Source organism: Copidosoma floridanum, unplaced genomic scaffold (genome assembly GCF_036245765.1).
Source record: "Copidosoma floridanum isolate Cflo_tuat_1 unplaced genomic scaffold, Cflo_Japanese_pri ptg000006l, whole genome shotgun sequence".
NCBI lineage: Eukaryota > Metazoa > Arthropoda > Insecta > Hymenoptera > Encyrtidae > Copidosoma > Copidosoma floridanum.
Window position 1 is genome coordinate 27771999 of NW_028321883.1, and position 12532 is coordinate 27784530.

The window sequence follows — 12532 nt, forward strand, 5'->3', positions numbered from 1 at the left end:
TTACCCTACATTCAAAGGATAAACACTACCCAGCCGGCAATCATAATTCCTACTGAATTCCTTGTGTATTCGCGAATTTTTGGCGAATTCTTAAAGAGCTTGGAATATAAACTACAAGAATTCCTAAGGAGTTCTGTGGTTATTTAGATTATGTCCCATGAAAAGAATTCCTACAGTGCTCGTAAAGAATTACCCAACGAAAAAAAAAACGATCGAATAAAAATAGAGCAGACCTTATATAGTATACAAGAATACGGAATGAATACTATGCGAGTTCGTAGAGAATTGTTTTTTTACAAAATGGAATTCTGAAAAAGTTCAAAAAGAATAATATACGAATTTTTTTTACATGTATGTAAAAATAAATGGAATTCTTAATTTTGTAATAAATTAAGTATTTATTTTTTTTTCCTACACTTTATATAAAATTAAAAAAAAAACATCAACAAGTGCTTAACTATATGACTAATTTTTAACAATTATTAATTAACGATCATAATGAAATCTGAGTGACATAAAAATTAGACTTTAGTAACCATAAACTTACGATAACTTTATACATTATTCCTATTACATCAATCAACTGTTTCACATTTTTGTTGTTCTTATACGACATAAGCTTGAATATTTTATATACGTATCAAATTACAAATACTAAATATTATGATTTTATCATTATGATATTTTTATTTATCATATTTCTCTTGTTTATTTGCTTCAACATAAAAAAAAAAAAAAAAAAAAAAAAACGATATTCAATTTATCATTATGATTTTGTTATACTTATATATTTATAGACTAAGCTTTTACGTGTTATACCTATCAAATGGCACATATCAAAGATTGTGATTCTATCATTTTGATATTTCTATTTATCGTTTTTTTCTTTCTTGTTTGTTTGTTTAAAAAAAAAATAAAATTTAACAAAACAATGTTCGATTTTTCTCATTAAGACTTTGTTGTGCTCATATATATATACTAAGCTTTAACGTGTAATACCTATTAAATTACATATATCAAATATTACGATTTAATCATTTTGATATTTCTATTTATCATTGTCATATTTCTTATTTGTTTGATTGAGCATGACAAAAAAAATATAATTTTTAAAACTAAAATGAAATAAAATTTACAAAAACATATTTGTTTTTGGATTAACATGTTGTTGTATTTATATGAAATATACTTTAACATTTTATACGCATCAAATTACACGTTATATTTTATATAATGATTTTATCATTTTGATATTTTTTTTATGATTTTCGTATTTGGTATTTGTTTGCTTTTTTATATATTATAAAAAAAAATGAAGTAATCTTTAAAAAAAAAAATCGTTTTTTCACTATTATTATTGATGTAATCAGTGTGAAACCCTTAACGAACAGTAATCGTAATTTAGATCTGACTTCAGTTTTTTTTATAGAATACTTTTGTTTCACTATTAATACTTTTATCACAACATCAGATCACCCTGTTCACCAAAACATTTTAATACCTACGTTTAATTCACATCAGGTAATGTTGCATTTTTTGTTCGACTTTTCAGTCTGTCAGATGTGTGTTGAACTCGTCTCATTATTTCTTTCTCACACTGCTCATTTGTGAAATTTTTATTGATTTTTTTTATTCCATCTGCAATAAAAGCGAAGAATTTTTAAATTGTGAAACCTATATGATTAAGCCAATTTGTTTTTTCTTACTTATAAAAGTCGTACACAGTTGAGTTCCTTGAAATTTCTTTTTGTTTTTGTTGCGCTGGCCAGACCACGAAAATAAAATTAAAACTTCGTCAGCTACGATAGCACTCAAGCAGGATCTAACGACCTCCCCTTCATCATGTCCTCCAAATGATTTGACGTAAGCAGCCTACAATATAGACAAAACATTTTTGACCGTGAGGCTGTTTATAAAAAAAAACTTCACTTAAAAAATTCTAAGCGTGACAATGACATTTATTGACAAATAATTTTGTAATAAAGTTGACTTCTTTTTAAGTTTACAAAATAATGCTGTATTAGGTAAGTGCGAGACTCCCTTTAAGACGAGACTTCCAAAAAATCTCGTCTCGTCTCGGTATCGTCTCGGAGTCTTGATGAGTCTCGAAGGTCTTGAAAAGTTCCCGAGACTCACAAGAGTCTCGAAGGTCTCGAAATTTTTTTGAGACTCATGGGACTTTTTCCGAAACCTTCGAGTCATGGTCTTGGTGATCTCAAGAATCAATTTCAAGACTTACAGGATTCTCGGAATGATTTCTATCCTTTTTTAGATAAAATTCATTCAAATATAGAAAAATAAATATTTCATTCAGTTACTTGTATTTACAATTCAATTAATAAACGTTCCTCTTCAATCCTATTTTTCATCCAAATAAAAGAATGATTAAAAAAATTTTCCCCCGTGAATTGTACTAGTGAAATTTCTTTATATTTATTGTATGTATGTATTATACTAAATATGAAGAAGTTTCACTAATACAATTCACGGGTAACTTTTTTTAAATTATTCTTTTAATTGGATGAAAAATAGGATTGAAAAAAAAAAGTTTATTTGAATTGTTAATTTTATTAAATAAAATATATATTTTTCCATATTGGAACACGGAGAAAAAGAAACATTAATTTTTACCGTGCCGTTACGGTAATCGTATAAAAAGGGAATTTTCATAGTAAAAATACGATAAAATATATCTTGAAATCCAGTTAAAAATTACCGTTATTTATGGTAAAAATTAATGTGATTTTCATTAAAAAATTTCTTTTTCACAAGATTACCGTAAAGTCACGGTAAAAATTACTGTATTTCTTTTCTCCGTAAATGAATTTTATTTAAAAAACGATAGACATCATTCCAAGAACCCTTTAAGTGTCGAAACTCAGTCTAGAGATTGATCTCCGAGACCAACGAGACCAATACAAGTCTCGAAGGTCTCGGAAAAAGTCTCGTGAGTCTCGAAACAAATTTCGAGATCTTCGGGACTCGTGAGTCTCGGGAATTTTTTCGGGACCTTCGAGACTTCGATACGATACGGGGACGAGACGAGACTTTCAAAAAAATTTTTCGAGACAAAACTCAAAAATTTTGAGACGAGACCGAGACAGGCTTCGACACTTGTCGGTCTTGCACAGGGCTATGCCGTATGAATAATAATAACAATAATGGTTTATCTCTATTTTACTCTTATCAACATAAATTACTTTCATTTTGAATTTTTAATAACGTACATTCATCGACAAATCCAGTAAAAAAAAATTTAATTATTGAGAGATACAATTTTAGTGCATAAGGTATTTACATACTTCACTTTCATCGGAAAAAACCAATTTTTCTTCTAGTTTTAAAAAACTTGTATTTATTGACAGGTCAATTTAGCAGCTTACGCCTTTTATATTTAAACTAGCAGAGAATTATGCAAAAAGCTACCTTTTTGTATATAAGGCACGACTGCCGCTATATTATTAGAGCAAAAGAATGTAACCATTGGTGGAACCAATTTTGTTTCTTAGTTTTGCTTAGTAATAGGGAATGAGGAAAAAATCCTTAAACATACGATGTTGCCGAATGAGAACCATCACATTCATTAACCATGGTAAAGTTCTGAACCAAATTTCAGCCCAGTCGGGTGTAAGTTACTCAAATTTTTCCTAGAATCATGATTACGTACACACAGTGTTGATAACACACATCATGTAAAGGACTAGTATCACCCTCATATTCGAATACAAATTTATTTCTGGCAAAAAAAAGACGATTTAACCATGGTTACACTTTTTGCTCTACTGAAAATATAAGGCACTCCTGTAAAGCAGTCGTGTCTAAAAAATAACATGTGATAATTACGATATTTAACTACTTGACTGTCATCGACTGAAATAGTCGATTACGGGCGAGTTTGTAAAGGCTTCATTTGCGAAACCGATAGGTTTACGGCACGAGCCGAAGGCGAGTTGCGTAACGAGGTTCATAAAGAAGCCTTTCCGAATGAGTTACGTATACTATTTTTCCGTCTGAGAACCGAAAACCAAGCGGCAAAGGTGTGACTTGCAGATTATAAGACGGAAAACAGTTTTATTTCTATTTCCAAACACCTAAAGTGCATCAACTAAACTTTTTTTTAGTTTTATTGTTTACGTTTAAATGACAATAATTTTTATCTCAGGTATTAAAAAAAAATATTGCCTATTTCACTGTCAAAAAAAAAGAATTTAACTTTAGGTTTTAGAAAATTTGAGATATCGACAAACTAGTTTTAAAAAAAAGTTAAAATTTTTCTTACGTTTCCAATACATTCCAAAAATTAATGGAACTTATGAGAAATATTAAGAGATTATTTTATTCGCGTACAAAAAATTCAACTAATATTATAACTTTGAACGTTATACATTACGTGATCACACTTCCAACATTCTATTCAATGTATCACATTAGAGACCTTGAAAATTTAATTAATGCTTACGAATTGTTTACGAGCTTCTTCCGAATCAGTAAGCAAAGTCTCAAATACGTCCACGTCCTCTTCGGTCTTCAGAGGAAATTCTGGGAGAAGAGTGTTTTCATCTTCTTCCTGTACATTTAGGGCATTTTTTGATACTTTTCTCTTAATGTACTTCAGATCTCGGAATATAGCATCTATAGCCGTTTTAAACTGTGTTTGGGTTACGTAATCTACAAAACATTTAAAAGTAATCAAAACAAATCCGAACATATAGTATATCACGTTCCTACAGCAAAATATGAACGAGTCATCGCTTGTGTGGCTAATTACAGTAAAGACAAATGGGCGGTGGTATAGTTTACTTTCTGCTCGAGGTACGTGTACTTCGTTGTTGCATAACACATGCTTAAAAGTTAGTGTTTAAATGAATTTTAGAATTGTGAGGTTATATTTCAGAAGCGCAGAAAACACAAACTTTTAGCATTAGTATGCAAAAAATGCATTTACAATGAGTTAACGTTTTGATTAGTATTACCTTTTCTTCCTTCTACATTGTCCATAGGTGCCAAAGTGCGACCTGTGAACATTACAATTGAATTAGTCAGTTTGACATTACTACATCTCCCTGAGCATCAAACATCAGGTGTAGAAAAAAAATTTGTTTTACAACTACAACAACGAGAAATGTTCGGTGCATTAACTTGGCGTAATAGTTATAATTCATGAAATTTGACAGCTCAATACCAGACTGATAACTATTTTTAATACACTTACGCATCGGATTTTGTACCAGACTAATAATTTTGGGGATTTCTTGTCTCCCTAATGGACTCGGCACTTTGGTTGCTTTGTTTTTGCGAGTACTGCCAAACTCAGCACCACACCTGTTTGGTTGACTTTGGTCTGAATCTGTAATATATGAATAATGGTTATTGAACTGTGCAACTTCTCAACTAATTTATTAAAATTTTGGCTTGATTAATGCTTGAATATGCCAAAAACCAACAAACATTTTTTTTTTATAAATTAGCGTATTTAATAAATAAACTTATTTGTTAATTAATGTTGAACAGTTGCCGTCAGTAAGATAGGCAACATTTATTATCTCATGATAGCCCTTAAAACCTAGATACGTTACTTACGTGTAACTGTTTGTAATCCTATCCCAACTCTCTCAATGCCAGGGACGTCATCAGGGTTTAAGACACTTAAGTTCATTTCACCATTATCGACAAGATCATCGAGCGACAAGGTATGGGAACCATTAAAAGTGTTTTCGAAATTGTTACCTAATAATAATAACTTCGTTTATACTTTATGATACATACATATTTTTTTACCTCTTCAATACTCCATACAAGCCTACAATACTCTTTACGAAAGCAAGGGTTGGCTTACTAAAAAGTGTAAATAAATACAGAACAATGTTTTTTAGTAGGTTAAAAGATAATAAAATCGTTGTTCAAACATATTTGCACACGTTTTCAAGGGTAAGGCGGAGAAAATTGAAGTTTCTCACCTTACCGTCAGAGTTGACTTGATGTTATAGCTTCATAAATTTATTTATTAATGAGTTAGCAAGTTTATAGAGAAAAGAAGGTAGACGCACATTCTTGACATTCTTCAGAATAAATCAAGTCTTGATTTACCAAGATTAATTGAGAAACGAGGAAAAATATGCAAAATCTGATGTTAAAAAAATGACGCATGATCGGATTTTTCATCTTCCTACTTCAAATTACAATCAATATGGCTGCAAATCAGATATATTTGTCCCTTCAAAAAACAAGAATGTGCGATAGCTCTTTTAGTTGAAAGGTTGCCTTACAAAAACGATTATTATAAAAACTAGCTAAAGTAACCCGCGCTTCACGCGTTTCTCTACTTTACTTTTCGATTTTATTCTCCTACACACATTTTATTAGGATCGTGAAGTAGTAATGACATATACTTTAAGAATTTTTCTCTTCATCTATTTTGTAATATTAGAACTTTAGTTATTTTACAATACCGATAACTTTCTGTGGAGAAACTTGAAATACTTTTTTTATTTTAATTTATGTGATATTTATCAAAACTGAACTTGAATATTTAAAAATTTCCGCCTATAAGACCACGTGACTCAAAATAGGCTCATCAAATACACGGAAAGAAGGCTTCCCTTGAACTTCATAGATTTTTTTAACAAGGAAGGACAAGGATAGTGCAACTCACGTGGAAATCTCTAATAACTTTATATCAACTGTATTAGCTTTCTACCCTACCAACAGCTGGTTTACTGTACAAACAGCACTAACTTCATTCTACACATTTTAACGTGGAAAACAAAAATTTATACGCAAATTTTATCTTACCCTAGAATAATTTAAAAGTAATTTTAGTAAAATAAATTGTAGTCAATTGATGAAGAAAGATGAAAAATCTGATTATGCGTTCTTCTTGTAAAATGTGATTTTTCATCTTTATCCCTCATTTCTCAATCAATCTTGGTGACTAAGGGCTTGATTTATTTCTAAGAATTTTTACAATATGTGTCAACTCTTGTTTTCTCGATAAACTTGCTAGCTAGTTAATAAATATATCTATAAAGCTATAAAATCAAGTCAACTCCATCAATAAGGTATAAGAATTTAATTATCTCCGGCCTACCCTTAAATCGTCAACCATAATCTATTTGTACTCGACGCAGATGAAAAACATGATCAGTATATGTATGGTGCACTCCACGGTAAACGTACATAATGGTTCGGTGTACAAAACAGTCATGCTGTTTGTAAGCGTCGGAGAGACGACTTCGCCGGAATTACCTTGTAATTGTTGGCTAACATTTTCCGATGGCCTTGGTGGTGATTTCGCCAATCTTGCAATCTTTCGGGTTGACTCACCTACAAATTTTATGTTCTTTAAAAATCAGCAAACGTATGTACGCACTTCCAGACGTTTATGCCCTACAGCTATGATTACAAGTTAGTTTTTCATAATAACTAATTTTTACTTGATTATTTTTAATATATCACGTTAAGGAGCCATTAAAATATTATAAATGAGTATCAAATATGAAGAAAATGGTTATTCGTGGACTTGTGCAAACATAATATTTAGCGATTTTGATGGCAGAAATCGTATTTTACAAAAAAATATTATCATATCCAACCCAAGCATCTTGCTCCTTTGTCATAATCAATAAAATAAGTTACACATAATATACTTGTGAAATAGAGCATGACTTTATTAATAAAGTCATGCTCTATTTCACAAGTATATTATGTGTAAAAAAATATTATATTTACATATGTACATACAGGTTACCTTTAAATACAAATAAATTCTGGTCAATGTGGTGTATTAAATGGAAAGTATAGATGTAATAAATAGTATTTTTATCACTCCAACCTTACAATCGCACCTTTGCCAATACTTTTGGTTCTCGTGATAAAAAGTAGTATTTGTTACTCGTTGTGAAAGGCTTCTTTACGAACCTTCTTACGGCCCTCGTCTTAGGCTTGTGCCGTAAACCTCTTGGTACGTAAAGACAAGTTGCGAACACGTACGAAATATATTATTGTTTTCGTATGAATCATTAGCGCTGCAAAGTTGTACAATTAGTTATAATATGTCAAGTTGGTTTTTGTTTTCTTTTTTACCTATAATATTATTTTTCACCATACTTGGCTTCGCCTCGAGTGTCAATTGCCTGCGATCTGAGACATTTCTTATTTTTCCTCCCTACGTGAATAATATGCTATTTCTATTTGGGGCAGAAAGTGTGGCAGATACTCTCTGCCCTCGGGACGAAATTAGTACATTACACCACGAGGGGCAAAAGTACAGCATTTCTTCCTGGGTTTAAATTGCCACCCGAGTGGAAGGCGAGGTAAGTTAAAGAAATAGACGAAGTCTCGGCGACCGTACTACTATTTACTCGAGATTTGCCTACTCGAATTTTCAAATAGCGATAAAAAATAATTTTGATTTAAATAAATGTAAAATATGTTTTTTAATTTGAATTCAAAACATCTTACGTGATCTTTTACTTTTCTAACAACTAATTATTATAATCGAATAGGGCATAAACGTCCTTAAAATTTTCATTAGGCTTGCCTACGCGGTACAAAACTTTTACGCTAAATCAAAAGTCAAAAAAGTGTTAATATTTACCACCCGAGTTGTCGGACTCTTGCAAACTGTCTTCGTCGTCGGACAGGTACCGTTTGGTTCTCTTTGGAACTCTTTTTCTTTGGGAATTCAATGCTTTGTCATTGATGACATCAGTATCCTCGTTAGTACTAACGTTCTCACACGTTTGTTCTACCTTACGAGCATTTTCAAAAGCTGCAAAAACCAATTACAATAAAATATTGAAGTGCAAATTAAAAGAAAAACTAAGATGATACAGCAATTGTTTCTGTTTAGTACAAAAATAAAAACTGGAAACTTGCACTTGTTAAGGGCATTCAGTACATACCCTTTCGTCTCTACCTTACCGACTTACCTATTTTGAGGAATAATTGTTAATAATTAATTATCTAACTATTTAACTTTGAAATAAGGAGAAGACCGGTCTGGCTGACATTTTGAGGAATTAATCAAGCCGTTGCTCGTTGTAATCGGCTAAGCATTAAAAGCGAAAAGTTATGTACCAAATGACTTGAAATTTGTACAGGGTCTCTAAAAGAACATTCCAAGCGCCTGCCGCGTCTTCTCATACTTTGCGTAAATATTAAGTTTAAAAAATAAATATTTAACAGCTATTGTTGATACCTTATCGGAAAACTTATTATGACGAATAACTAATTACAAAGATGTATTTGGGTAAAATAAAGAGAAGAGCCACCAAGCTCATACTTTGAGGAGTCTATCAAGTCAAGATTTATTGTAATCCGTAGCAAACTGAAAGAGAAAAGTTACATCTCGTGATTGTGAAATAGTACTGAAGTAGGTAGTACGAATTGCCTGAGATGTATCTTTTCTCTTTCAGTTTGCAACGGATTACAATTAATTTTGACTTGATAGACTCCTCAAAGTACGAGCTTCGCAGCTCTTCTCTTCATTTTACCCAAATACATCTTCGTAATTAGTTATTCGTAACAATCAGTTTGCCGATAAGGTAGTAACTGTAGCTTATAAATTTTTATTTTTGAAACTCAATATTTACGGAATGTATGAGAAGACCGGCGCTTGTAATTTTCTTTAAGAGACCCTGTACAAATTTCAAGTCGTTTGGTACATAAATTTGCGCTTTGAATTATAAGCGGATTACAACGAACAATAGCTTCATTGATTCCTCAAAATGTCAGCTAGACCAGTCTTTGCTCCTTACTTTGAGTTTAAATTGTTAGATAATTAATTATTAATATTAATTCTTCAAAATAGGGAAGTCTACCGAAGGTAAGGTAGGTACGACAGGGTATATATCGAATGCTCTTAAACAAACCGTTGAACACCTTATTACTGTGCAGTACATGCCTAACACTACGAATACATAATAATTTTTTAATTTACCTAACAAGACATATTTTTCACGTATTTCATACGCAAATTTTTAGAAACACTTAATTTGCCACAAAACGTTTAACAATTTTATTAAATATCGGAAATAAACAAGTTGGAACTTTCAGTTACGTATACCCCACAGTAAACATATTTGTGCTCACAATTATTACGTGCGAACCGCTAATCAATCGTTGCGCGCTTACATTTTACTTGTGAAGAAAATATATTTGTAGATATTAGTTCTTATAATTACTTTTAATACTTTGAATGCTGGCGATTGATGTAAGAATCATACCAGTTTTGGTGTTAAAGCTACGTTTTTTTGAGTACAATACGCTTGTGGCATTAGCTTGGTTGTACTGTTTTTTATTAGTTTTTTTTTACTCTTCTAAATTATATACCAATTATATACCAATAGTCTATATCGGACTGCCAAAGACACTTTATTGACAAATATTCTGATGTAAAAATGTCGGATTACGAAGCCTAACATTCTATTGATTAACTATACAGTAATTATATGTTGTTACAAGTGATAGTTAATGCGATTCAATAATGTTTGTAATTATATGTGTCACTAACGATCAATTACTCGGCATAAGAAGAAGAATGGCTCATACAATGACATCGCGTTAAGAATTATAATTTTTTATAAGCATTTAACTATTTGCAATGATGATTAATTATCTGAATCAACTACTTCATTGTAAACAACGAAATAACTGTGATATTTAGCAGTGCACAGTAATATCTGTGGCTTCCCAGACAAACCGACTACGTCGATATTTTTGGTTTTCAAGAAAAACGGCTTCAAATATTGAAAAGCTACTTTTTGATAGCACTGAAACTACGCGCTGCTTGCCATATCCAACATTTCGTACTGGTTTAAGGCTTTGTTATTTTACATTGTAGTTAAAAAGTGCATTAGACTTACTCGCTACATGTCGATTTTTCTCGACTTATTTAATTAGTCCGAGAACATGATATTTTTTCAAATATGGAAATTGACGAAAATTCGCAATAAGGACATGTTTGAGTACGAGGGTGCCGTGCCCACTGGCCGATTAGTCGTCCAGTAGTAGATTGTTGGTCACTCAAGCACGTAATGTACTCCATAGTGCTCACCCTGAGGTGGTACAAGTCATTGAAACACACAAAACCACGCGGGACACTTGCGTCGTACATTTCACCTTTGAGGTCATACACGACAAGTACATAATTATGATTAAAATACATCGGCGGTGTACAACTATTGTACGTATTCGCTATGTGCACAGACCGAGGCGACATCTAAAATGAGACATCTGCTGGAACAAACTGTGGAACTCGTACCCCCTATTTAACATTGCATCATATCAGAGGTGACAAGCAAATCAAAGATAGCTGTAGAGTGCAAAGCGTTCGATACTCCATTTTTTGACACAGTATGCACAAATGAATTCCGAATCGAATAATCGTAGTTAAGTTGCGATACAATTTTTCATGATAACTTTCGGCAAGTTTGAGTAAGATTTTGGATGCAGTTGGTAATATACATAGCTATACCCAGCAGTGTCAAGTTGTATTTACATGGACAGCCGTTACTAACGCTGGCATCGTTTTCATTACCACCTCTTTTCTCATGCACATAGCGAATACGTATATTGTAGTGTGGTCCCACGTCGCTATATATATACATAGTCAAGTCACGGTCTCTCGTGTGACGACAGTACAACTACAGGGCCCATAAACTTGTGCATATTAGGCAGAATTGCGATATTACTGGATTTCTTTACGGACAGAGGTTAAAACCGATTTAACCAGTGCCATATGTCGTACCATTTTTTCGGTACACGAGCAACGAGAACTTCTGGTACCTAGCACGGGTTTTTCCGGTGATAGTACAGAAAAAAGCAAACTAACATCGGAAATACCCGTACCAGGTACTGAAAATTTTCGTGTTATGGTACGTTAAGTAAAGGTAGACAAGGTAGCACTGGTTAAATCGGCTCTAACCTCTCTATCAGTGTTGCCATATACGCCGTTTGGATCGACTTGGAATGACGAAATATCGCGAAAAGAGTCAAGTGATCGTGTAGTTATCACCAATACATGACATCAAATATCTTCTAGAACAAGTGAAAACTACTAAATACTATATTCTCGCACGATTTCTGCCACTACGGTTATTAATGCTAGCTGTGGCAACGATTTTTCACATCACTTAATCATTTTGTCCGGGAAAATTGCAGTTATTTGTTTAGGTTTGCGCTTATTGCGGGAAATGGGTGGTAAAAGTACACTAAATGAGGATATGATTGCCAGTCTTGACTCAATTTTCAAATAAATCGACTTATTCAATTTGTCCGGGAAACCACAGATATGTGTGTGCAGTAATTAGCTACTTATTACCTAAACAATCTGTCATGTACTTACTATAAGGACCAATGCGTCTTTTATACGTAGTTTCCGTCCATCCATCACCGGGAATTAAAGTACTGTAATCTTTTATAGTTAAGCTTTTCTTTGTCGGCCAGTACATTATTTTGCTCGAATCGTCGAGCCACTGTCGTGGTGCAGTGGAGCATTCATCAGAATGAAAGACAACGAAAAAGTCCATCT

General features: G+C 32.4%; 1 long non-coding RNA gene across 1 annotated transcript; it reads right to left on the minus strand.

Moving 5' to 3' along the window:
• Positions 1-4617: 4617 nt before the first annotated feature.
• LOC149375639 (uncharacterized) lies at positions 4618-5271 on the minus strand. The gene is made up of 3 exons (XR_016293714.1): positions 5213-5271; positions 4974-5015; positions 4618-4668 (listed from the first exon to the last, which is right to left on the minus strand). It is a non-coding gene; the product is annotated as an uncharacterized LOC149375639 (long non-coding RNA).
• Positions 5272-12532: the final 7261 nt, after the last annotated feature.